The sequence below is a fragment of the Bombyx mandarina genome, chromosome 15 (genome assembly GCF_030267445.1).
Source record: "Bombyx mandarina strain Sakado chromosome 15, ASM3026744v2".
Lineage (NCBI taxonomy): Eukaryota > Metazoa > Arthropoda > Insecta > Lepidoptera > Bombycidae > Bombyx > Bombyx mandarina.
Genome location: NC_143221.1, coordinates 6,226,065 through 6,246,311, shown reverse-complemented (window position 1 = coordinate 6,246,311; position 20,247 = coordinate 6,226,065). Strand labels below are relative to the sequence as shown.

Genomic DNA, 20,247 nt, shown 5'->3' with positions numbered 1-20,247 from the left:
TACTAACGTTAGGGTGAAGCTGAAATAGCCTCTCAAGGCTATCAGCATAGGTAGGAAAAAAAATTACCATACTGAAACTATTTATATATTTTTATATATATTTATTGCCCTTGTAGGCAGACGAGCATATGGCCCACCTGATGGTGAGTGGTTACCGTCGCCCATGAACTTCAGCAATGCCAGGGGCAGAGCCAAGCCGCTGCCTACAAAATGATATTATATGATTATAATTCGAAGATTCTTATCAACGATTCGCATATCGAAGTTTGAAAAGCTATTTTGTTTGAGCGACATTTCTGAAACTTTACAAGAGAGCCATTTTAAGTTTGATTTATGATTATTTTTCTTAAGTGTCGCTTATTAAGTACGAAATAAATGAATCGGATGCGAATGATAATAGAGCACAAATAAAAATAAAAAAATTAACTATGCACCGACCATCAATGAAACACAAGACGCGCATCAAATGACCTTGAATAAATAAAAATGTCACACAAATCCGGTTGCGTAGTAAACCTTTAAAACAGTTTAAATGACTAATATATTTTTTTGCAATCGAGTTGAACGAGCTAAACGGATGGATATTGTTTTAATTAAATTTATTTATGAGCTCTCATGTCGCGTCTCAAACTTTAATAGCGTGTTCTTATATTTATCTATTTTTCTTTCGCACGAGAGATCTTCCTAACTCATTTCTAGTGATCGCGTGTCTTGACTTCTCATTAGCGGATATGTTGAACAATAATCAGTTATTTGCATTCTAGCTAAAAATATATTTGCTTAAATGCTTGGTTTAAAAAAATAGATACATTGTGTAAATGATACTAATGACATACATCCTAAAATAGTCTTCAATTGAAATGACACTGGAATCAACAATTAACGACACTACTATCATCAGAAATTTAGAAAAAACAAATATTTCAAGAAAACTTCCGCCCATTGCCAAGCTTTGGGCCAATTTAAAAAAAAAACCTATATAGATAGGTTTTTTTTTTAGGTGTATAGACACCTCTAGAAAACCAAGAATATTTTCTTGCGAATTATCTACGATTAGTTATAACGTCTATATTCCACAAGATTAGAAAAACATAGCTACAATCTTTGACAGCTGTCACAATAAATACAGTGTGTATTAACTTTATAAATCATTGAAAAAAAACTCTGCCTTAGTATTTAAAGGGGGTTTTATGTTAAAGACATTTTTGTTTTCTATTCTAAGTGAACAAAATTAAGATTATCATCTATCATGATTATCGGACAATTCATTTAATTTATTGTTTCAAAGACGTATGTATATAGAGGGTGATACTTTCACAAAAGAGTTTACCATTTTGATTAATTCTAAATTCGAAAACGAATTAGCGTGCTCACATATCATAACGACAAATACGTGTTACTGGTACACATATCAGGTAAATTATCAGCGGACGCGAAGCTACAACACTAGTTATATTTTACACCGTGTTCCGTACATCGGGTTTACTTCGGTGAAATTACTACAATAAATAAGAGGCTTAAATTTTTTAGTATTATAAGGAGACCTCACTGAAAGAGGATAAAAAAGTTTTATTATTAGAATCGTGTGGAACATTATAACGTAATGTAAATTAACCGCTACGAATTATAAGATACGATAAAATCATACGCAATTACGTTCATCGAAATATCGCACAAATTGTAGGCTAATTTTAGCTATCTGTAGGTTTTTTCGAGTAAAAAGATATGCCACGTCAATATGGGGATAAAAAGTAAAAATAAAGTTCAAAAAAAAAAGTATAAATATCATTATTTTCAGCCTTAACTAAATAACTTTTACACAAAATAAAACTTTTTTTTTATTTTCACAATAAATGTTATGAAAGCCTTGCTTCAAAAAAAAAAAAGAAAACATTTGAAAAATGAATATTAAGCAAATATATTTCTATTTTATTTATAACGTTTCACTGCTGGTTCTCTCGTATTGGCGTGTATTAGCTTTAGTTGTGTCACGGGACATTGCTACTTTATTGGTAGCGATGAGAATGGTAAATACGTGAAAGTAATATTGAAAGTCGGACGTTTTAGGTGAGTGATCATTAAGTGCACTTGATGTAATATGTTAGTGAGCATTTTAGTGAGAGGACTTTGATCAAATCAATACACAAGTCATGATCATTTTAACGTTTATTGAAGAATTGAGATCGGTGATTAATTGAAACGGAATCAAGTTGTCGAAAACGAGGTGAGTGATATTTTACATGGTACACACAAAACGATGAAGGAACAGCAATAAAAATAAACTATTGTCGAAGAAAATTTGCTGAACTAGACCTGCCTATAAAATCGAGAAAAATCCCGATCGTATATTAATGTATTAATCAATTTCAAATCAATTTCATCTTGTAACGGCTTTTCGTTGTTCACCATAAAAAGTATTTTTTATTTAAAAAAAAAGCTATATATTATGTACTCTATAAGTATATGCATATAATATATACGCATGTAAGAAGTTACACTTCTCTGGTGCAATTAAATTATTAAACAAAGAATATTGACAGAATCTATTTATTTGCTTATATAAAATTTTACTCGTAAATAATAGTTGCATAAATATAGCCTCTTATCTTGATACACGACTTTTATAATGAAACTAGCGACCCGCCCTCGCTTCGCTTCGGAAACATTAAAACACACATGAAATCAAAAAAATAAAATAAAAAAAAATTTAAAAAAGTAGCCTATGTTCATCAGGGACAATGTCGGCTTCTAATGGAAAAAGAATTTTTCAAATCGGTCCAGTAGTTTCGGAGCCTATTCGAAACAAACAAACAAACAAATCTTTCCTCTTTATAATATTAGTATAGATAAATGAGTTAAGTCGTCGCACACTAAAATACAAAGATCTGATTCTATCACATGCACCAATAGAAGTGTAACATAAAACTTACACTGATTTCTCAGTTTAATTTTTGACTAAAAATCAATTAAAACAAAACAATAAGGCTGTTATTAACGACTTCCCGAGTTATTCGTTAAATCATATCAATCAACAAAATGTGGTTCGGTCTATTACTGTCGCTATGACAACGAATGAGATAGTGTTAATTTTTTTATAATCTGCCTAAGAAATGTTTATCACTAAATCTCTTATAGGTACATACTTAAAGTAGATGGTATTGTAGTGACACAAGTGCAAAAATCCGCTATCGAATAAAATCCAATGCTAATGAACTATCAAATGTCAAATAGCCTAAACGTATTGTCCCATTTGCTCCCATTCATTTTCAAGGTGGGTGGCGCATTTAAGTTGTAGATATCTATGGGCTCCAGTAACCACTTAACACCAGGCGGGCTGTGAGCTCGTCCTTCCATCTAAGCAATAAAAAAAAACCCATGCAATTAAATCCTAACTTTTTTGTTTATTTTTTTTTTGTTGTTAAAATCAATACCATCCTATTCGCGTGTAGATTTTTTCGTTGTATGTAGTTGTTGTAATGAATACGGTCCATAAAAAAAAACCAAAACAATATGGATGTCCATTGAAATTATAATTTTTCTTAATAGAAGTTTGATTGACATCCCAATTTATTAAAACAGTCTGAGCGAATCTCCTAATTAAAAAAAAAAAACTTTGAAGAAATAATTTAGATTGTCCATAAAATATCGGAGCTGCAAATGTTTAAAGAGTTACAATAGCATTTCGCCATTCTGTTTTCTGGGAAACGAATGCTAGCACAAAGATAATATTTTGTATGACACGAAAACTGTGACGTCATTAGTGGCTATGCAAATCATAGCTTGGTGAATCTTTCATTGTAATAAAAATAGAATCAGATAGCATGCCTTACTTTGAATGGGGTGTGCTATAAGTGCTATAAGCTTATAAGAATCTCGTTTAAGTCTTGACTGAAATATGAAAGTAAACAAATTGAATAAAGTTCCTATAAATATGAATCTAGTTACTCGTCGGGCCTATGGTTGCACTTGTGTCCACAATATACGCTTAAAATAAAACTAAGAGTCAATGAAACGCCATCAATTACTAATTAATTAATAATGTAACATGCTTCCTGATAGATCTGACAATATATAAAAATTTAATATAATCATTAAGGCATAAAATTTGTATTGCATGTAAGAAATATACGTTATTTATAAATAAGATTACTAGTGGGCTGGTTTGGAAACCCGGGTAGATTTTTGATCATATCGTTAGCATATCATAATTATACACTGTATTATTTAAAAAATAACAATATTTATTGTATTTTCAATACGTTTAAGAATATAACGAAGTGTGCATACAAGAACGTGTGCAATATAATTTATAACGTGAAAATTATGTAGTTAAATAAGACGAGATAAAACTATAACGGTTGTATTGTAATAAAGTTTAAATATCGCTATCAACGACACCATGATTAGATAAGAACTGATAACGTAATTAAATAAAATTTTCTTTGTGATTAGCAACACTGCCGATCATTAGCTTGGCAACACTCAACTGTGACTGATGCGAATACATATTATTTTAATTACAGAAACTTAAAAAAAACCTTGTCTTTTAAATGTTGCCAGTTAATAATTAAACTTGTATGCACACATTTTTACAACCAACTTAATTTTTAATTTATACGTATTTAATGTTTCGAATACATTATTTCATTCGAATAAAGTGTTTTTCTTTGTATTATTATTATATTTTAACTCTTTTGCATTTAGATTTTATCATTTAAGCAGTAGACAGAACATCGTTGATTTGTGACGTTGTTTTGTGATGCATAATAGCATATTTATAGTTAATAAGTTTCTATTCGTATATGTGGCGACGGTTTGCTCTCGTTGTCGAAATTTGAATTTTAAAATGAAACTTATAAGTGAACTTGTCCTATTTTTAGTCATTAAAAATATAATAAAAAAATAAAAATACTCGAAATTGAAATTACAAAACAACTTTATTTTTCCGTAATTTAAGTTCTATTTTAGTTGATTTGACGTTATATAAAATGTGTTTATTGTAATTTGACGCAGTTTGTAAGACGAGAAGGAATCATGATCGTTTCTAATTTGTGAATGTAGCCCTTAAATGTAAGAGATAAAGTGCATTATTCAAAATCGTAAGCAATAAAACGTAATTACGTATTTTGGCCGATACTCAAAGAAAGAGGTAGAATTTAAGGGTAGCCTTATTAGACTAAGAGTTGTGAATTGAACAAAAAAAAAATGTTAAAAGTTTTTATTAAATATGTAGAATGTACTCGCACGGCCGGCGTTATTACTGCAAAATAATGTATGTATCTATTATCTTTTATTTAAAGTTAATAAAGTTACAAAAAGAGGTTGTATTCGTTTTATTTTTAACTAGCGACCCGCCCTCGCTTCTCTTCGGAAACTAATTTATTATTGATTTCTCCACTATTTAATGGATGCTATTTTACATATAAACCTTCCTCTTCAATCACTCTATCTATTAAAAAAAACGCATCAAAATCCGTTGCGTAGTTTTAAAGATTTAAGCATACATAGGGACAGACAGATGTAGGGACCGAGAAAGCGACTTTGTTTTATACTATGTAGTATTGAAATTAATTAATGTTGTACATAGTCTGTGTGCTTAGCGCGAGCTTTTTAACGTTCTTGATAGCGTAAAAGTTAACTCAAATTTGTACGCAGTTGGAACAGCGCCCCTAGCGGCAAACGTTCCAACTCCATACAAATATGAGTTAACTTTTACGCTATCGAGAACGTTTCAAAACTCGCACTAAGCACACTGAAATATGACATCGTTTACGCAGCTAGACAGTTAAAAATATTCCAAGTTCAATGACAAGGCGGCCCTTGCGTGGGGTAAGTGGAGTTGTATTTTTTGGCTGTGTTTAAGATACTGGATATGAGATATTTCAAACAGTTACATTCCTTTTTGAAATTTTTAGTTTACCAGCGTGAATAGACCGCTCATTTGCATAGACAAGTTTTTTATCCGTCCTTCACTCTGATTAGTTTGTTTTTTAGTTTTTAGCCCCGATCCACAGCGGCGATCACATGAGGAGATTGAAAAATGTGATGTAGGTTAACCGGTTGTCCTATTTGTTGCTATTTGTTTAATATAAATACAAATTATTCGAACTGAAGGAACAACGCTGCGGGTTGTACTAACTAATGGTGCCTTGTGTCGTAGATAGCGCCACAATTTATGCATGGTTTTTTCAGGGCAGGTTTGTTAGATCTTCATTATACTTATAAAAACCTAATTGTATAACTTGAGATGATTCAGATATGTCCACTAAAAATCAGTAGTAATCTATCGCAGTTTTCAATTTCACGGTCATACCGAAAAGAAAAGTCATAACAATAATAAAGGATTAATGTATTTTAATCAGACACACAAACATACCAATCAATATTCCACATATAAGGATAGTAAAAATAGATGCTTCGAATATGTTCTGCATGATTCCAGTGAAATTTGGCGCAGAATTTCTCCCGTGTTCAATGCGGTCTTTCATTGGCCCTGGCGAGGCTGGAACAAAGCAATTCGAATACTCTTAACTGATTTAACCGGAATAACAAAACGAAAACGCCCCTAACGATTAGAAGTTTACTGTCTACTACTATGTGACAAAATGTCACACTGAGGATACTCTCTAATTTTAATGTGCCATTGTCATTAACATACGGACCAGAAGATTTTTTAGCAACGTGGATCCATGTTCAATTTGTATGTGTTTCCCGGGGCATCTACGCTGCTTTCGACTGACCAGGTCTTGTATGAAGCACAAATGCTTATCTACCGGTCCGACTTATCGACTCATAAGGACAACGTTCGCGCACGTGCTGAAAAATGCATGACAAAGAATGTCCTTAATGTTACCAAACAAAATATGTTTCTGGTGAATTTAGCTACTTTAATTATAAGTTGGTAGACTTTAGATGGTTATGCGCAAGAAACTAAATGAAAATTAAATTTGAACACCCCTCACCGTATCACAGTTGAAAAACTATAGGGGTTGTCTCGCTCATAAGCAACGGGTTTGTTCAATTCTGCCGAATAAACGGAATTTAGAAGCTATTTTCAATAGACGTGGTCGTGACGACAGAAGTAAATTATTTTCCTTTCAGTATCGATTCATACGTAATGATCAGCCCACTGAGTTTCTCGCCGGATCTTCTCAGTGGGTCGCGTTTCCGATCCGGTGGTAGATTCTGCGAAGCACTGCTCTTGCTAGGGTCAGTGTTAGCAACTCTCCGGTTGAGCCCCGCGAGCTCACCTACTAACGTTAGGGTGAAGCTGAAATAGCCTCTCAAGGCTATCAGCATAGGTAGGGAAAAAAAAAAAAAAAAAAAAAACGTAATGCTATGGGCAGACCAACAATTATTGTATTATTAAGAATGCATTTTTAATGTTACCTGCTAAAGTGATAAACACGAGAATGAAGAGAAAAATCCAAAACATTTTCGTTCGTCGAAACAAAAACTCAACTTAATTCTACGATGCTCATTTAGTTATGAAGTGGCTCGCACACGGGTTATCGTATTGTTTCAATTCAGAGCTGGATGGTTTATCAGGATGAATTCACTTAACGTGCGATATGAAACTAATAAAGCAATTCCATTTTGGTTCCGACGTCATTATTGTTAATTATTACGGAATGTGCGATCGATTTTCGCATTGCAATACTTTAGGTTTTGAATTTTATATTTAACTCATGTTATCTTTATTATTTCTTGCCGTCTGGTGTAGTGGTAAGTGACATGGAAACTACACAAGGGGGTCGCGGGTTCGGATCCCGCCAAGGGAAGATATTTTATGATAAATATCAATTGTCTTTTCCAGGGTTATGGATGTATATTAAATATGTGTATGTGTATAATAAAAATCTTACATTTTTTTCCGTTCTCTGGTACCTGTAACACAAGTTCTTTACGAACTTAGCACGGGACCAGTTAACGTGGCGTGATTGTTAGTAAATATTTATTTATTTATTATTATTATTATTATTTTAATTTGTATATAACACTGTCTATTTTGGTCAGTAATATAAGATTTCGAGCTCATGCCTCAATATGTGTGTCATTGTTCACCTTGTCAAATCTTGTTCTTCCTCTTTGAGTCGATAGACCTCGGTGCCGAGGGTCGTGGCCTCTGGTACGCTATCCTCTGGTACGCTCAGTCTATCCTCGGCTGCGTGGAAGGTATCGTGGACTGAAGCATTGTGGAGTTGTCACTACATACCCGATCCTGTGGACCGAATGGTAAACAGTCGACGTCGCCCTAAACACGTCATTACGGATTCTCCCGATCGATTAAGGGTGCTTTTAGTTGCCTCAAGCACCGGTCACCGTTCTCGCCGAACCAGTCGCTTGCGACGAAGGGCTCGACGAGTAAATTAACCCATAGACACAGCCCACTGAGTTTCTCGCCGGATCTTCTCAGTTGGTCGCGTTTCCGATCCGGTGGTAGATTCTGCGAAGGCCAGGGAAGGAAATGTTGTTAGCACTGGCCCTAGCCGGTTTGAGCTTCGTGAGCTCACTTACACTTTAGGGTGAAGCTGAAATAGCCTCTCAAGGCTATCAACATAGGTAAGAAAAAAAAGAAAAGAAAAGAGTTGTCAAAGTGGTTAATTGTGTTATAACACTAGTGTCAATATTGTTTTGAGATACAAGAACACAAAAGAATGAAATAATAAAAGTTTATTTTTAAGCGACAATCTGCATCAAAATTCCATTAAAGCCCAAAGCCAATTAATTTCGAGATCTTCGTTCAGTGCTAGTGTTGAATTTTCATATTTTTCGATAAATTGCAATATAATAGGTGCAATGTCCGGTTCTTCGAAAATCACACCTAACGAACAAAGAGCAACAGATAATATATTTCTGTTATTTAATTTGGGATAGTATCACAGTGTGATAGCGTGTATTGTAAGGTCTGCATGGGTAGCTAGGTACCCTGCGTATTTCTACTCTCTTCTCTTCTCAGTGGGACACTCTTGTCAGAGCGATCGTGGTTGCGCTGGCGATGTGGTGGCGATTTACTGGTGGTAGGACCTCTTGTAAGTCCGCACGGATAGGTACCACCGCCCTGCCTATTTCTGCCGTGAAGCAGTAATGCGTTTCGCTCTGAAGGGTAGGGCAGCTGTTGTAACTATACTGAGATCTTAGAACTTATATCTCAAGGTGGGTGGCGCATTTACGTTGTAGATGTCTATGGGCTCCAGTAACCACTTAACACCAGGTGGGCTGTGAGCTCGTCCACACATCTAAGCAATAAAAAAAAACAGAAGCACCCATTAGATCGCCCATGCTCCTAAGGTCCGCCCTCCAGGCAATGCGCTTCCAGGTATGGCGGTTCGAAGCGTTTCGAGTACAATTGACCATAGTGGACTCAGTTCCCATCTTTCTACTAAAGCTTAAACTAAACTAAACTTTTAGTATTCCTACTAAAAACAGTAATGCGTTTCGGTTTTAAAGGTGGCACAGTCGTAATACACCTGAGACTTGTATCACGTGTCTCAAGGTATTTAACTTAAGTGTCACATGTATGTTTCGAAGTCGTCGTGGCCTAAGAGATAAGACGTCCGGTGCATTCGTGTTGAGCGATGCACCTGTGTTTGAATCCCGGGCGGGTACCAACTTTTCTAATGAATTACGTCAACAAATGTTCACGATTGACGTCCACGGTGAAGGAATAACATCGTGTAATAAAAGTGAAACCCGCAAAATTATAATTTGCGTAATTAATGGTGGTAGGACCTCTTGTGAGTCCGCGCGGGTAGGTACCACCGCCCTGCTTATTTCTGCCGTGAAGCAGTAATGCGTTTCGGTTTGAAGGGTGGGGCAGCCGTTGTAACTATACGGAGATCTTAGAACTTATATCTCAAGGTGGGTGACGCATTTACGTTGTAGATGTCTATGGGCTCCAGTAACCACTTAACACCAGGTGGGCTATGAGCTCCTCCACTAAGCTAACCATCTAAGCAATAAAAAAAAGAGTATTTAACAAGTTTACATATTCGTTAAATTGTGACAAAATAAAGGCACTCCTAGACATGTATTTCGCAGTGCGGCTCCATGCGATAGGTCGCAGTTTCCAATCTCTCGACCTGGTACGTTTCCAAATCTGGATGTCTGGGAACCATGAACATGAATGAGATGAAGTGGGTTTACGTGAGATAAAACTTGAACGCTTGCAATACTTATATTTAAATTGTAAAGAGCACGGGTGACGGGTCTGTTTAAGCCACTGGTTCACTTACTATTTGGCTCTTAACTTCTAGATAAATCATGATACCAGTACAGTCAGAGTATTGAGAAAAAAAATTTAGGTTAATGCGTTTGGATCACAAATTACCGATTTACATTTTCTGTTGATCTATTCGTGTTTTTTCACTTCGATTATCGAACAAAAAAGGAGTACTGAACGATTTTTTGTGATTAGTCTTAAAAGCTGTTTTATTTTTAGGTCGGCACGCGTGACACCGTAAATATAACACAAAATAAAGTGTTACAATTACTTCTGTGACCTTCTAATTCAAGTTTGAAGGAACATTCCAATTATTTATTTCAAATATGAATATATTGAAAGAGCAGTAAGCACACACCTATTAGAAACTAATTTTATTGCTGACGTATACATAATCATGTAGTTCGTATTTATTTATGACTTAACTCTGTCTGTGTAGCATGAACCATAAAATATACATACCCATCATTTTTGTAAAAGTACACTTTCTATAATTATGATTATTGCGTACTTATGAAATGTAATTCAAAATAATTATTATTCAACAATGAGTCAGTTAACAATGTTCTTTGACGCAGAAACGGCACAAATTGATAACAGCATAGCATGCAATTCTTCGAATCTAGAACGTACTTTGTAACATAACAAATAGCAACTGCTGTCCTTTGTTTAGAGTATAAATGAAAGCTATTATAATTCAGAACCCAATTCTGCAAAGAGCTAACAATAACCTCTATTGTACATAATATTATATGTAATACTTTTGGTGAAACAAAACACAAAATAAATACAATAATTCACATCCTGCCTTGTTTTGAAGTTACATTGTATAGTCGATCAGTGCTATAAAATGTCTTTGATCGTTCGCTAGTTCTTTGCTTTCATCGCTGTTCTTTTTTCTCGTCGAACCCGTCGCTTGCGATGAAAAGTTCGGCGAGTAAACTAGCCCATAGACAGAGCCTACGGAGTTTCTCACAGGATCTTCTCAGTGGACCGCGCTTCCAATCCGGTGGTAGGTTCTGCGAAGCACTGCTCTTTCTAGGGCTAGTGTTAGCAACGTCCTCTGGTTAGAGCCCCGTGAGCTAACCTACGCGCTCGGTAAATCTACTAGTACAACCACTCGAGCTCGCTAGAATAGGTAGGAAAAAAAGAGGGCTCTATATCTTCACTAGGGAGGTTGAGTCAACTCGAGGTTAGTGAATAACTATTATACCACAAGGTTTCGTCTCGTATTTTTAGTATTTATAGAAGAAAATAATATTGGGGTGTTGAACGTGGACACTTTTATTTGTTCGTGTTGAATTTTAAGTGACGTAAATTAATGGTTATTTTCATTATGGAAGTCGAGTACATAGTCAATAATTCCGCTGTAAAAGGAGATGAAAATTGCGTGATAGCTCAGCGGTTATAGTTGGATAAGGATTTGATTTTCGTATCGATCAAAATAAGAATCAATAAAATTTCTTGTAATGAGACCATAACTTCAGTATGCCCGTGATGCACCAAATTATGTATGGGACATGATAAACATCACTGAAACGCTGCAATCTGTAAGGAAATATAGCAGATTTGATAAATAAAAAACATTATAAAATAACTAACCAAGTGCAGATAGAACCAGAAGAATGGTTAAACATATACAACCGACGGCTCCTGTTATATTTACAGCTAACAACGCATATAGCTTAAAATTACCAGCATCGCTGAAAAATAATGTAAAATGTATGTTAGACGTGTTCAAAATAAACTTTGACTATCGAAGGTTTCTCCATCTAAGAATTCAATAGACCATTTTAAATTTCATTTGAATTTTGTTGAATAAAAAACATTAAAATACAGCTCACACATTTTTTTAAATACCAACTTAAAGTCAAGTAAGTTATGGTAATTTAGATTCCAAATAATCATTTTAATGTTCACCTTGTTACAATAGCTTGCTCCATTTTATAAAAAACGGACCTTGAACAATATTACAATTACAATAACGAAGTTAAAATGTGTCTGAAAATAATTAATTAATATTCATTACCTACAGATAACATAAACTAGAATTATTGTTAGTTGTATCGCGCTTTGTTTTGTAATTAATGCACTTGACTTACTATTAAAGTAAATATTGATAACTTGTCAATGATGTAAGTTTTCAATGATTCTAGTTTCTAGGCAAAACTTCTTAGATACTGGGATGAATGATTTAGAATTAAAAATAATAATTAGAGTTTCGCTATTTACAATCAAATTGATAATTTATAATTTATTTCAGCACTGAAATTGATTATGCAAAATACTTTCTTTAGTGATAATACGATTTTTACCAATCAGCTCCTAATGCGTAATTCAAAAATATTACACAATTCTATTAACTCTGTTTTGAGTTGTTGTTTGAGCACATTCGAAGGTTCTTTACTGGTGGTAGGACCTTTTGTGCGTCCGCGCGGGTAGGTACCACCGCCCTGCCTATTTCTGCCGTGAAGCGTGTTGCGTTTCGGTTTGAAGGGTGGGGCAGCCGTTGTAATTATGCTGAGATCTTAGAACTTATATCTCAAGGTGGGTGGTGCATTTACGTTGGAGATGTCCATGGGCTCCAGTAACCACTTAACACCAGGTGGGCTGTGAGCTCGTCCACCTATCCAAGCAATAAAAAAAGGCACTATCTCAGAGCATAGCGTTTTTAACTCTTATTCCGGTGACGATGGTAAAACAGAGTTATGTAGGTTCGTCTCAAACGATTTCACAAATTGTTATCTCTTTTGGTGCATGGAATGTTTTGTAATCGTCGTGGCCTAAAGGACAAGACGCCTGATGCATTCGTATCGAGCGATGCGACTGCGCTAGTGTTCGAATTCCGCAGGCGGGTAGCAATTTTTGTAATGAAATACGTACTTAACAAATATTCATGAACGACTTCCACGGTGTAGGACAAACGTCGTATAATATAAATCAAAGCAGCAAAAAATATAATTTGCATTATTAATGGTGAGCCAGTACGGGGAGTAACCACCGCCATTCCTATTTCTGTCGTGAAGCAGTTGTGCGTTTTGGTTGGAAGGGCTACTTGTACTATAAAAAACTGAGATTTAGAACTCATGTCTCAGGTTAGGTGGCGGCATTTACGTTGTTATTAATATCTATGGGCTTCGGTAACCACTTAACACCAGGAGGGCCGTATGCTCGTCCATCCATTTAAACAGTTAGTAAATAAAATAAAAACATACGCCACAAAACACAGATACCCAAAGTCCTATCGTTAAACCATTATCACTCATTGAATTGGTTAAGATTATTAAAAACCCATTAGTGAAAATACCCCGAAAAGTATTTCAATACAACTCTTAGTAATTAATCAATTTGGTGATTAATACCGCAAGAGCCGGTAAGTCAGTAAGTAATTGAGTTCATTTATCAATCGTATTGAAATATTTAAATTTTTACATTTTGAAAAGATTGCATCCTCAAGGCAGTGGTTCACCTGTGTGCTCTAGCATTCACGAAGTCCATGAGAGGTGATCGATGGATGACCACTTCGATAAAGCGGCACAATATGAGAATCCTCTCATCGTGACCGCCGGAAACTACATAGCCGATCCTGCGGACCAAATGGTAAACAGTCGACGTCGCCCAAAACACGTCATTTCGGATCCTCCCGATCCACTAACGGTGCTTTTAGTTACCCCAAGCACCGGTCATCGTTCTCGTCGAACCCGTCGCTTGCAACAAAGGGCTCGGTGAGTAAATTAACCCACAGACACAGCCCACTGAGTTTCTCGCCGGATCTTCTCAGTGGGTCGCGTTTCCGATTCGATGGTAGATTCTGCGAAGCACGCCTCTTGCTAGGGTTCGTGTTAGCAACATCAGCAGGTTTGAGCCCCGTGAGCTCCTACTAGTTAGCGTTACGCTGATATGGTCTCTAGACCATCAGCTTAGTTAAAAAATAAAATGGATGACCACTCGCATCAGATGGACCGTATTCTCGTCTGCGTATTAAGGCAATAAGAACACGTTTTCGGCGTATTGATTTTTCATAATATCATCTTATATAAAGGACTCAATCTATTGTCACATACGTAATCAATGAATACCGACTAAATTGTGACTATTGTGAAATACACACGATTCTTGAAATTACATGGGCACCACCAGTCGTTCGTCGATGGTACTATGATAAAGTACTTCTTCAAAAAAAAAACTATATCATGTTTCAATTACCAAAACAAACACGAAATTTAAAAATTACTGCATTTCGATACATATTATGTATTATATTACATTAGCATCTCTAAACTCTTAAACAAATTATGCATGATCTTTTCCGCGATGTGGAAAAAAGCGGACGTTATCGGTATACATTTTTTTATTGCTTGGATATGTGGATGAGCTCACGGCTCCCATGATGTTGAGTGGTTACCGGAGTCCATAGACATCTACAACGTAAATGCCGCCACCCAACTTGAGACATGAGTTCTAAGGTCTCACTTGTAACAGTACAACGGGCGCCCCGCTCTTCAAACCGAAACTCATTATTGCTTCACGGCAGAAATAGGCAGGGTTGTAGCACCTACCCGTGCGGACTCACAAGACGTCCTACCACCAGTAAATCATACTACCAGTAAATACATAAATCCCGTAAACTAAAAAATCATGCGACAAGTTACCGGCAAACTGTATGAGCGTCTGCTCTACAATCGCCCCAGAGACTTCGTCTCATCGAAGGATATTCTCATCGATGAATAATTCGGATTTCGCGCAAATCACTCATGCGTACAACAGGTTTAACCGATAAAAACCGTTATACATGGGAACTCTCTTCTTCGACGTCGCAAAAGGGTTCGACTAAGTCTGGCACAATCTGTCTGGATTTTCAAATTATTCAACATGGGCCTGCCGGACAGTCTCGTGCTCATCATACAGGACTTCTTGTCGAACCACTCTTTTCGATATCGAGTCGAGGGAGCCCGCTCCTTGCCGTGACCGCTCACGGCGGGAGTCCCGCAAGCCTCCTTCTTCTCTCCGCTGCTATTTAGTTTACTTATTAACAACAATCTCCGGTCGCCGCCGACCCAGCTAGCCTTATTCGCCGACGACACGACCGTTTACTACTCGAGTAGAAACAAGTCCCTAATCGCGAGAAAACTCCAGAGCGCAGCCGTAACCTTAGTACAATGGTTCCGAAAATTGCGCATAAACATCAGTTCAGCGGCGGTGCTATTTGAAAGAGGAAGTTACACACGGATATCCTCTCGGATTAGCCTCCTAAAACGCCCGATTACCTTTTTCGGCCAACCCATGCCATGTCGCCCACATATAAAAACAGTCTACGACCGTGCCCCGTTTATTCTCGGCAGAATCTACGCTAAACTTGCACAAGGCCCGTCGTGATTTACGCGAGTGCGATGTTCACGCACGCGGCCCGCACACGCATAGACACTCTCCAATCCTACAATCCCATCTTTGCAGGTTAGCCGTTGGAGCTCAGTGGTTCGTGAAGAACGTCGACTTGAATCCTGACCTGAGCCTTGAATCAATCCAAAAACACATGAAGTCAGCGTCAGAACGTTACTTCGATAAGGATATGCGTCATGATAATCGCTTCATCGTTGCCGCCCCTGTCTACTCCCCGAATCCTAATCACGCAGAAGCCAGTCACCGTCGACGCCTTAGACACGTCCTTACGGATCCACCAGATTCCACGATCAGAACATGCTGCGCTGACCCCACATAATGTACGGACAAGGGCAAGAAGAAAAAGAGGTGTCGATACCGATGCGGTTGTAGATTTATTTGCGAAGCAACTGCTCTTGAGTTGTTAGTTCTCCTTCGGAGGCGATTTTTTTTTTTTTTTCGGGCCGGGGGCCGACCCTCCTACGAGGTCCCCGCGCCTAGGGGGCGCGCGAGGTATGTCAGACTCAACGATCTGCAGGTGTTGAAAGCAGATCGCGGGCCCAAGGATTTTAGGGCCCACCCACTAAACGACTCCCCTGCACTCTTACACCCGACGTCCGATCTCCGTCCGGGGTCAGAACCCGTTCAGAGTAGGGGGGTTCCCGCGGTCAACACTACAACCAGACACGCGGCGCCACCCCGAGGACGCCCGACCGACGGGTCGTCGAGGCGATAGTCGACGACCAACGACGTCGGTCTCCGCGTACGGCGGCCCTACCAGGCCGCCCAGGCGGTGCCGCTGGTGTTCCGGGATACCCCGCTGGGCCAGAACCAGCCTGCCGGGTCGGAACGCGATACACCGCCGACCGGGTTGCTCTTCAACAGTATGTTCGGCGACGACAGCGACGACGAAAATGCGGACCGCATCGCAGTCCGCAGCCGCCGATGCGCCGTCACGTCCTCCTGGTGCCAGCGCGCTAGAGTGACGGTAGCGTGCGGCGCAGCCTCAACCCCCTTAGGTCGCCCCGTGACCATCACCGGGAGGAGACTGCCTCCTCATAGGGGCTGGAGCTGGACAAACGCCCTCCTCCGACCCCCGGCCCGACGGCGGCGGCACGGCGCCGAGAGGGAAGAAGAGCTCTCCCTCTCCCGTTCCGCCGCCTCCGTCTGCGAGATGGTGGACTCGCAGAAGTCGAGCATCGCCTGGCAGGACTCGTCGCTGCCGAGCATCGTAGCCACGACGGTCGGAAGCGACAAGTCCGGTCCTATTTTTGCAACGAGGACGCGGCGCTGCTCCGCGAAAGCGGGGCAGTATGCGAGCGTGTGCTCCGCCGTGTCCTCGTTGCAGCCACTGCAGTGGTGGCACTTCGGCGTCGGCTCCCTCCGGGCGACGAGGTGCAGGTAGCGACCGAAACAGTCGTGTCCCGTGAGCACCTGCGTCGCTCGGAAGGTGAGACATCCTCGGTTGCGATTCACCCAGTCCGAGAGGACCGGGCGGATCGCCTCGACGGTCCGTCACCCGTAGGCGGGGTCCGCCAGGCGGCGAGACCACGCCTCGAGCACGGCACACCGAGATTGAAGCTTCCGCGCTCGAACTTCCGCCGCGCCAGGACGCGGCTCCCCCCTGGAGCGAAGATCGCATCGCCACGCGTAATCCGCAGCGAGCGCCTCCGCCTCCAGGTCCCAGGGGGGCGTCCCGGCGAGCACGCACGCCGCCTCGAACGAGACGGTGCGGTACCCGCGAATCGCCCTGACCGCAATCGCCCGCTGTGGCCGTCGCAACGTCGCGACGTTGTCGCGGGTCAGGGCGTGGCACCACACGGGAGCCCCGTACAGTGCCATCGACCGCACCACCCCCGTGTAGAGGCGGCGCACTACCACGTCAGGCCCCCCGACGTTCGGCAACAGCCGACTCAGCGAGCCGGCGGCTGCCATCAGTCGGGGACCTAATCTTTCAAAGTGAGCGCGGAAGCTCCAACGACCGTCCAGTACGAGACCGAGGTACCGCAACCCGGTCGCCTCAATCTCAACGCGAACGCCTCCGATCACGAGGTGGGCCCCCTGAGGCGGCGCTCTCCGGGCCCCGTGAACCTTCGGAGGCGCTCGGGCAACTGTTAGCTAATTCCACCCCTCCCGGCTGAGCCTTTGCTCACCATGGTTTGCACCTCCTGGTGAAACTGGAAACGCCTCCGGGCAGTAATCCTTCAATCATAAAAAAAACACTATGCATGCATCACTGTTCTGTTGTATTAGGACTGACATCTATCTATCTATCTATCTAAATATATATATATATATAAATTAATTGCTGTTCATTAGTCTCGCTAAAACTCGAGAGCGGCTGGATCGATTTGGCTAATTTTGGTCTTAAATTATTTGTGGAAGTCCAGAGAAGGTTTAAAAGGTAGATAAATATGAAAATGCTCGGAATTAAATAAAAATAACTATTTTGTTTTTCCTTTGATGTGTCCCCCGTCGGAAGGATTACTTTTGGTTGTTCAAAGTTTATTTTATACAAAAGCTTAGGCCTTTTATTTATCGATTGAGGCACTACGAGTCTGCCGGGTCAGCTAGTATAAATTTTTTTTGTTTTTTGTTATAGTATACATTCCCTATGACACGTTCAATTCAATCTGTTTTATCTAAAATGTTTGGGAAATGGAGGTTTATTGCCTCAGTGACTCAAAGCACGTACGCATTCATATTTTTTTTCGTAAGAAGTATTATGGGTTACTCAATTTTAAACTAGTAGACGGTATGTATCAAGAATTTTACTCTTCATAATGTAATTTAATTAATACCTATGTATGTACACATATCAAAATCTTTGTATTAATACCTACGCATGTACACATACACATATCAAACATGCTATTTTTATCCATTTATTTGTTCAGGTTGTAACCATATGCAACATATTTGCTATGATTGCGAGTGCACAATCTTCATGGGACTTGTTATATTATTTTAACAAACTTGTCTTTATTATCTTGATTGACATTTAATGCTGCTAGTTAGAAAACTTTAACATACATTTTTATGCAGGGTTTGTTGGGGGGACAGGTGGGGTTCTTTTAATAACAATCCGAAGGAGTCCTAAGAACTCAAGGGCAGCTGCGTTGCGAATTCATCTACTACTAGGTCGGCATAGCGACCCGCTGAGAAGATCCGGCGAGAAACTCAGCGGACTGAAGTTATGGGCTAAGTGTGATGGCAAGCTCTTCGATGAGCCTCGTTACTGACGCTCTGGTTTCTGGTGGCGTTAGTACCGGAAGCTCCCAATCGCACTGAGAGTGGATCAGGTCAGGAACATTCAACAGGACGCTGTAACTGACATGTTCCTCGATATAAATAGAAATTTAAATGATGGTATCTGTCTGATCATTTGACTGTTAATGACTTGTAGCTATAAAACATCTGAGGATTACACACACATATGTATATAGTTGATCCGACAACTTCTCTGCTTCTCTGCTTAGATGCTCTGCTCTACTGGTGGTACACCCTCTTGTGAGTCCGCGCGGGTAGGTACCACCGCCCTGCCTGTTTCTGCCGTGAAGCAGTGATGCGTTTCGGTTTGAAGGGTGGGGCAACCGTTGTAACTATACTGAGACCTTAGAACTTATGTCTCAAGGTGGGTGGCGCATTTGCGTTGTAGATGACTATGGGCTCCAGTAACCACTTAACACCAGGTGGCCTGTGAGTTCGTCTACCCATCTAAGCTATAAAAAAAATATTTACCACAATAACATTATCGGAGATTATGCTCTGAAGGACGTCAATGCAACTGTAAAATCATATATTAACAAGGTATCTTGAAATCTATATCGGTTTCTTCAAATCTATACAATACAAGAAGATAATCTGCTTGGAGATATAATATAATATGAACTTTCAATGATATTCTTATCAACCTCCACAGTGTTACAATTGACTGAATCCAGTAGTCGTACATTATTCTTAATCGATGCTAATAAAATTATTATATCTACATATTTTCAAAGTATCTGAATGACATCACTCCATTTTGAACCAACGTTATTAATTGACATTAAGCATTCGATTGTTACAGTAAACAATAAACTAACAGCCAATTCAATACAAGTCGTATTCAAACTAAACCCGAAAATTAAATCAAGCGGTAATCGGCGGTATAAATAATTCCTGATACTGACAAAAATAATCGATAAAAAAAACTATATGGTCAGAGTGGTGAACTTGTTCATTGTGACCGTGATTCTAAAAAAATATTCAAGGCTCTGTTGATATTAATATGTACTTATTAAAAACACGCACAGGATTTTGATAACGTAATGACGTCTCACTTTAATAATATTTGTGTTTTTTTTTTTTTTTTTTTTATGATTGAAGGATTACTGGTGGCCCGGAGGCCTTTCCAGTTTCACCAGGACAGGTGGGCGAGCAAAGGCTCAGCCAGGAGGGGTGGGATTTGCTAACAGCTGCCCGAGCGCCTCCGAAGGAGACCTAACAACTCAAGAGTAGCTGCTTCGCGAATGAATCTACTACCGGATCGGAATCGCGACCCGCTGAGAAGATCCGGCGAGAAACTCAGCGAGCTGATTCATGGGTTAGGTTGCACGGCGAACTCTTTGTCGAGTTCGACGAGTACGGTTACCGAGGTCCCT

At 39.4% G+C, this 20,247-nt stretch overlaps 1 long non-coding RNA gene across 1 annotated transcript; it reads right to left on the bottom strand.

Annotated features, from left to right (window-relative positions):
- Window positions 1-6,332: 6,332 nt before the first annotated feature.
- On the bottom strand, window positions 6,333-7,696 carry LOC149501439 (uncharacterized). Its single transcript, XR_016324280.1, has 2 exons — window positions 7,390-7,696; window positions 6,333-6,502 (listed from the first exon to the last, which is right to left on the bottom strand). It is a non-coding gene; the product is annotated as an uncharacterized LOC149501439 (long non-coding RNA).
- Window positions 7,697-20,247: the final 12,551 nt, after the last annotated feature.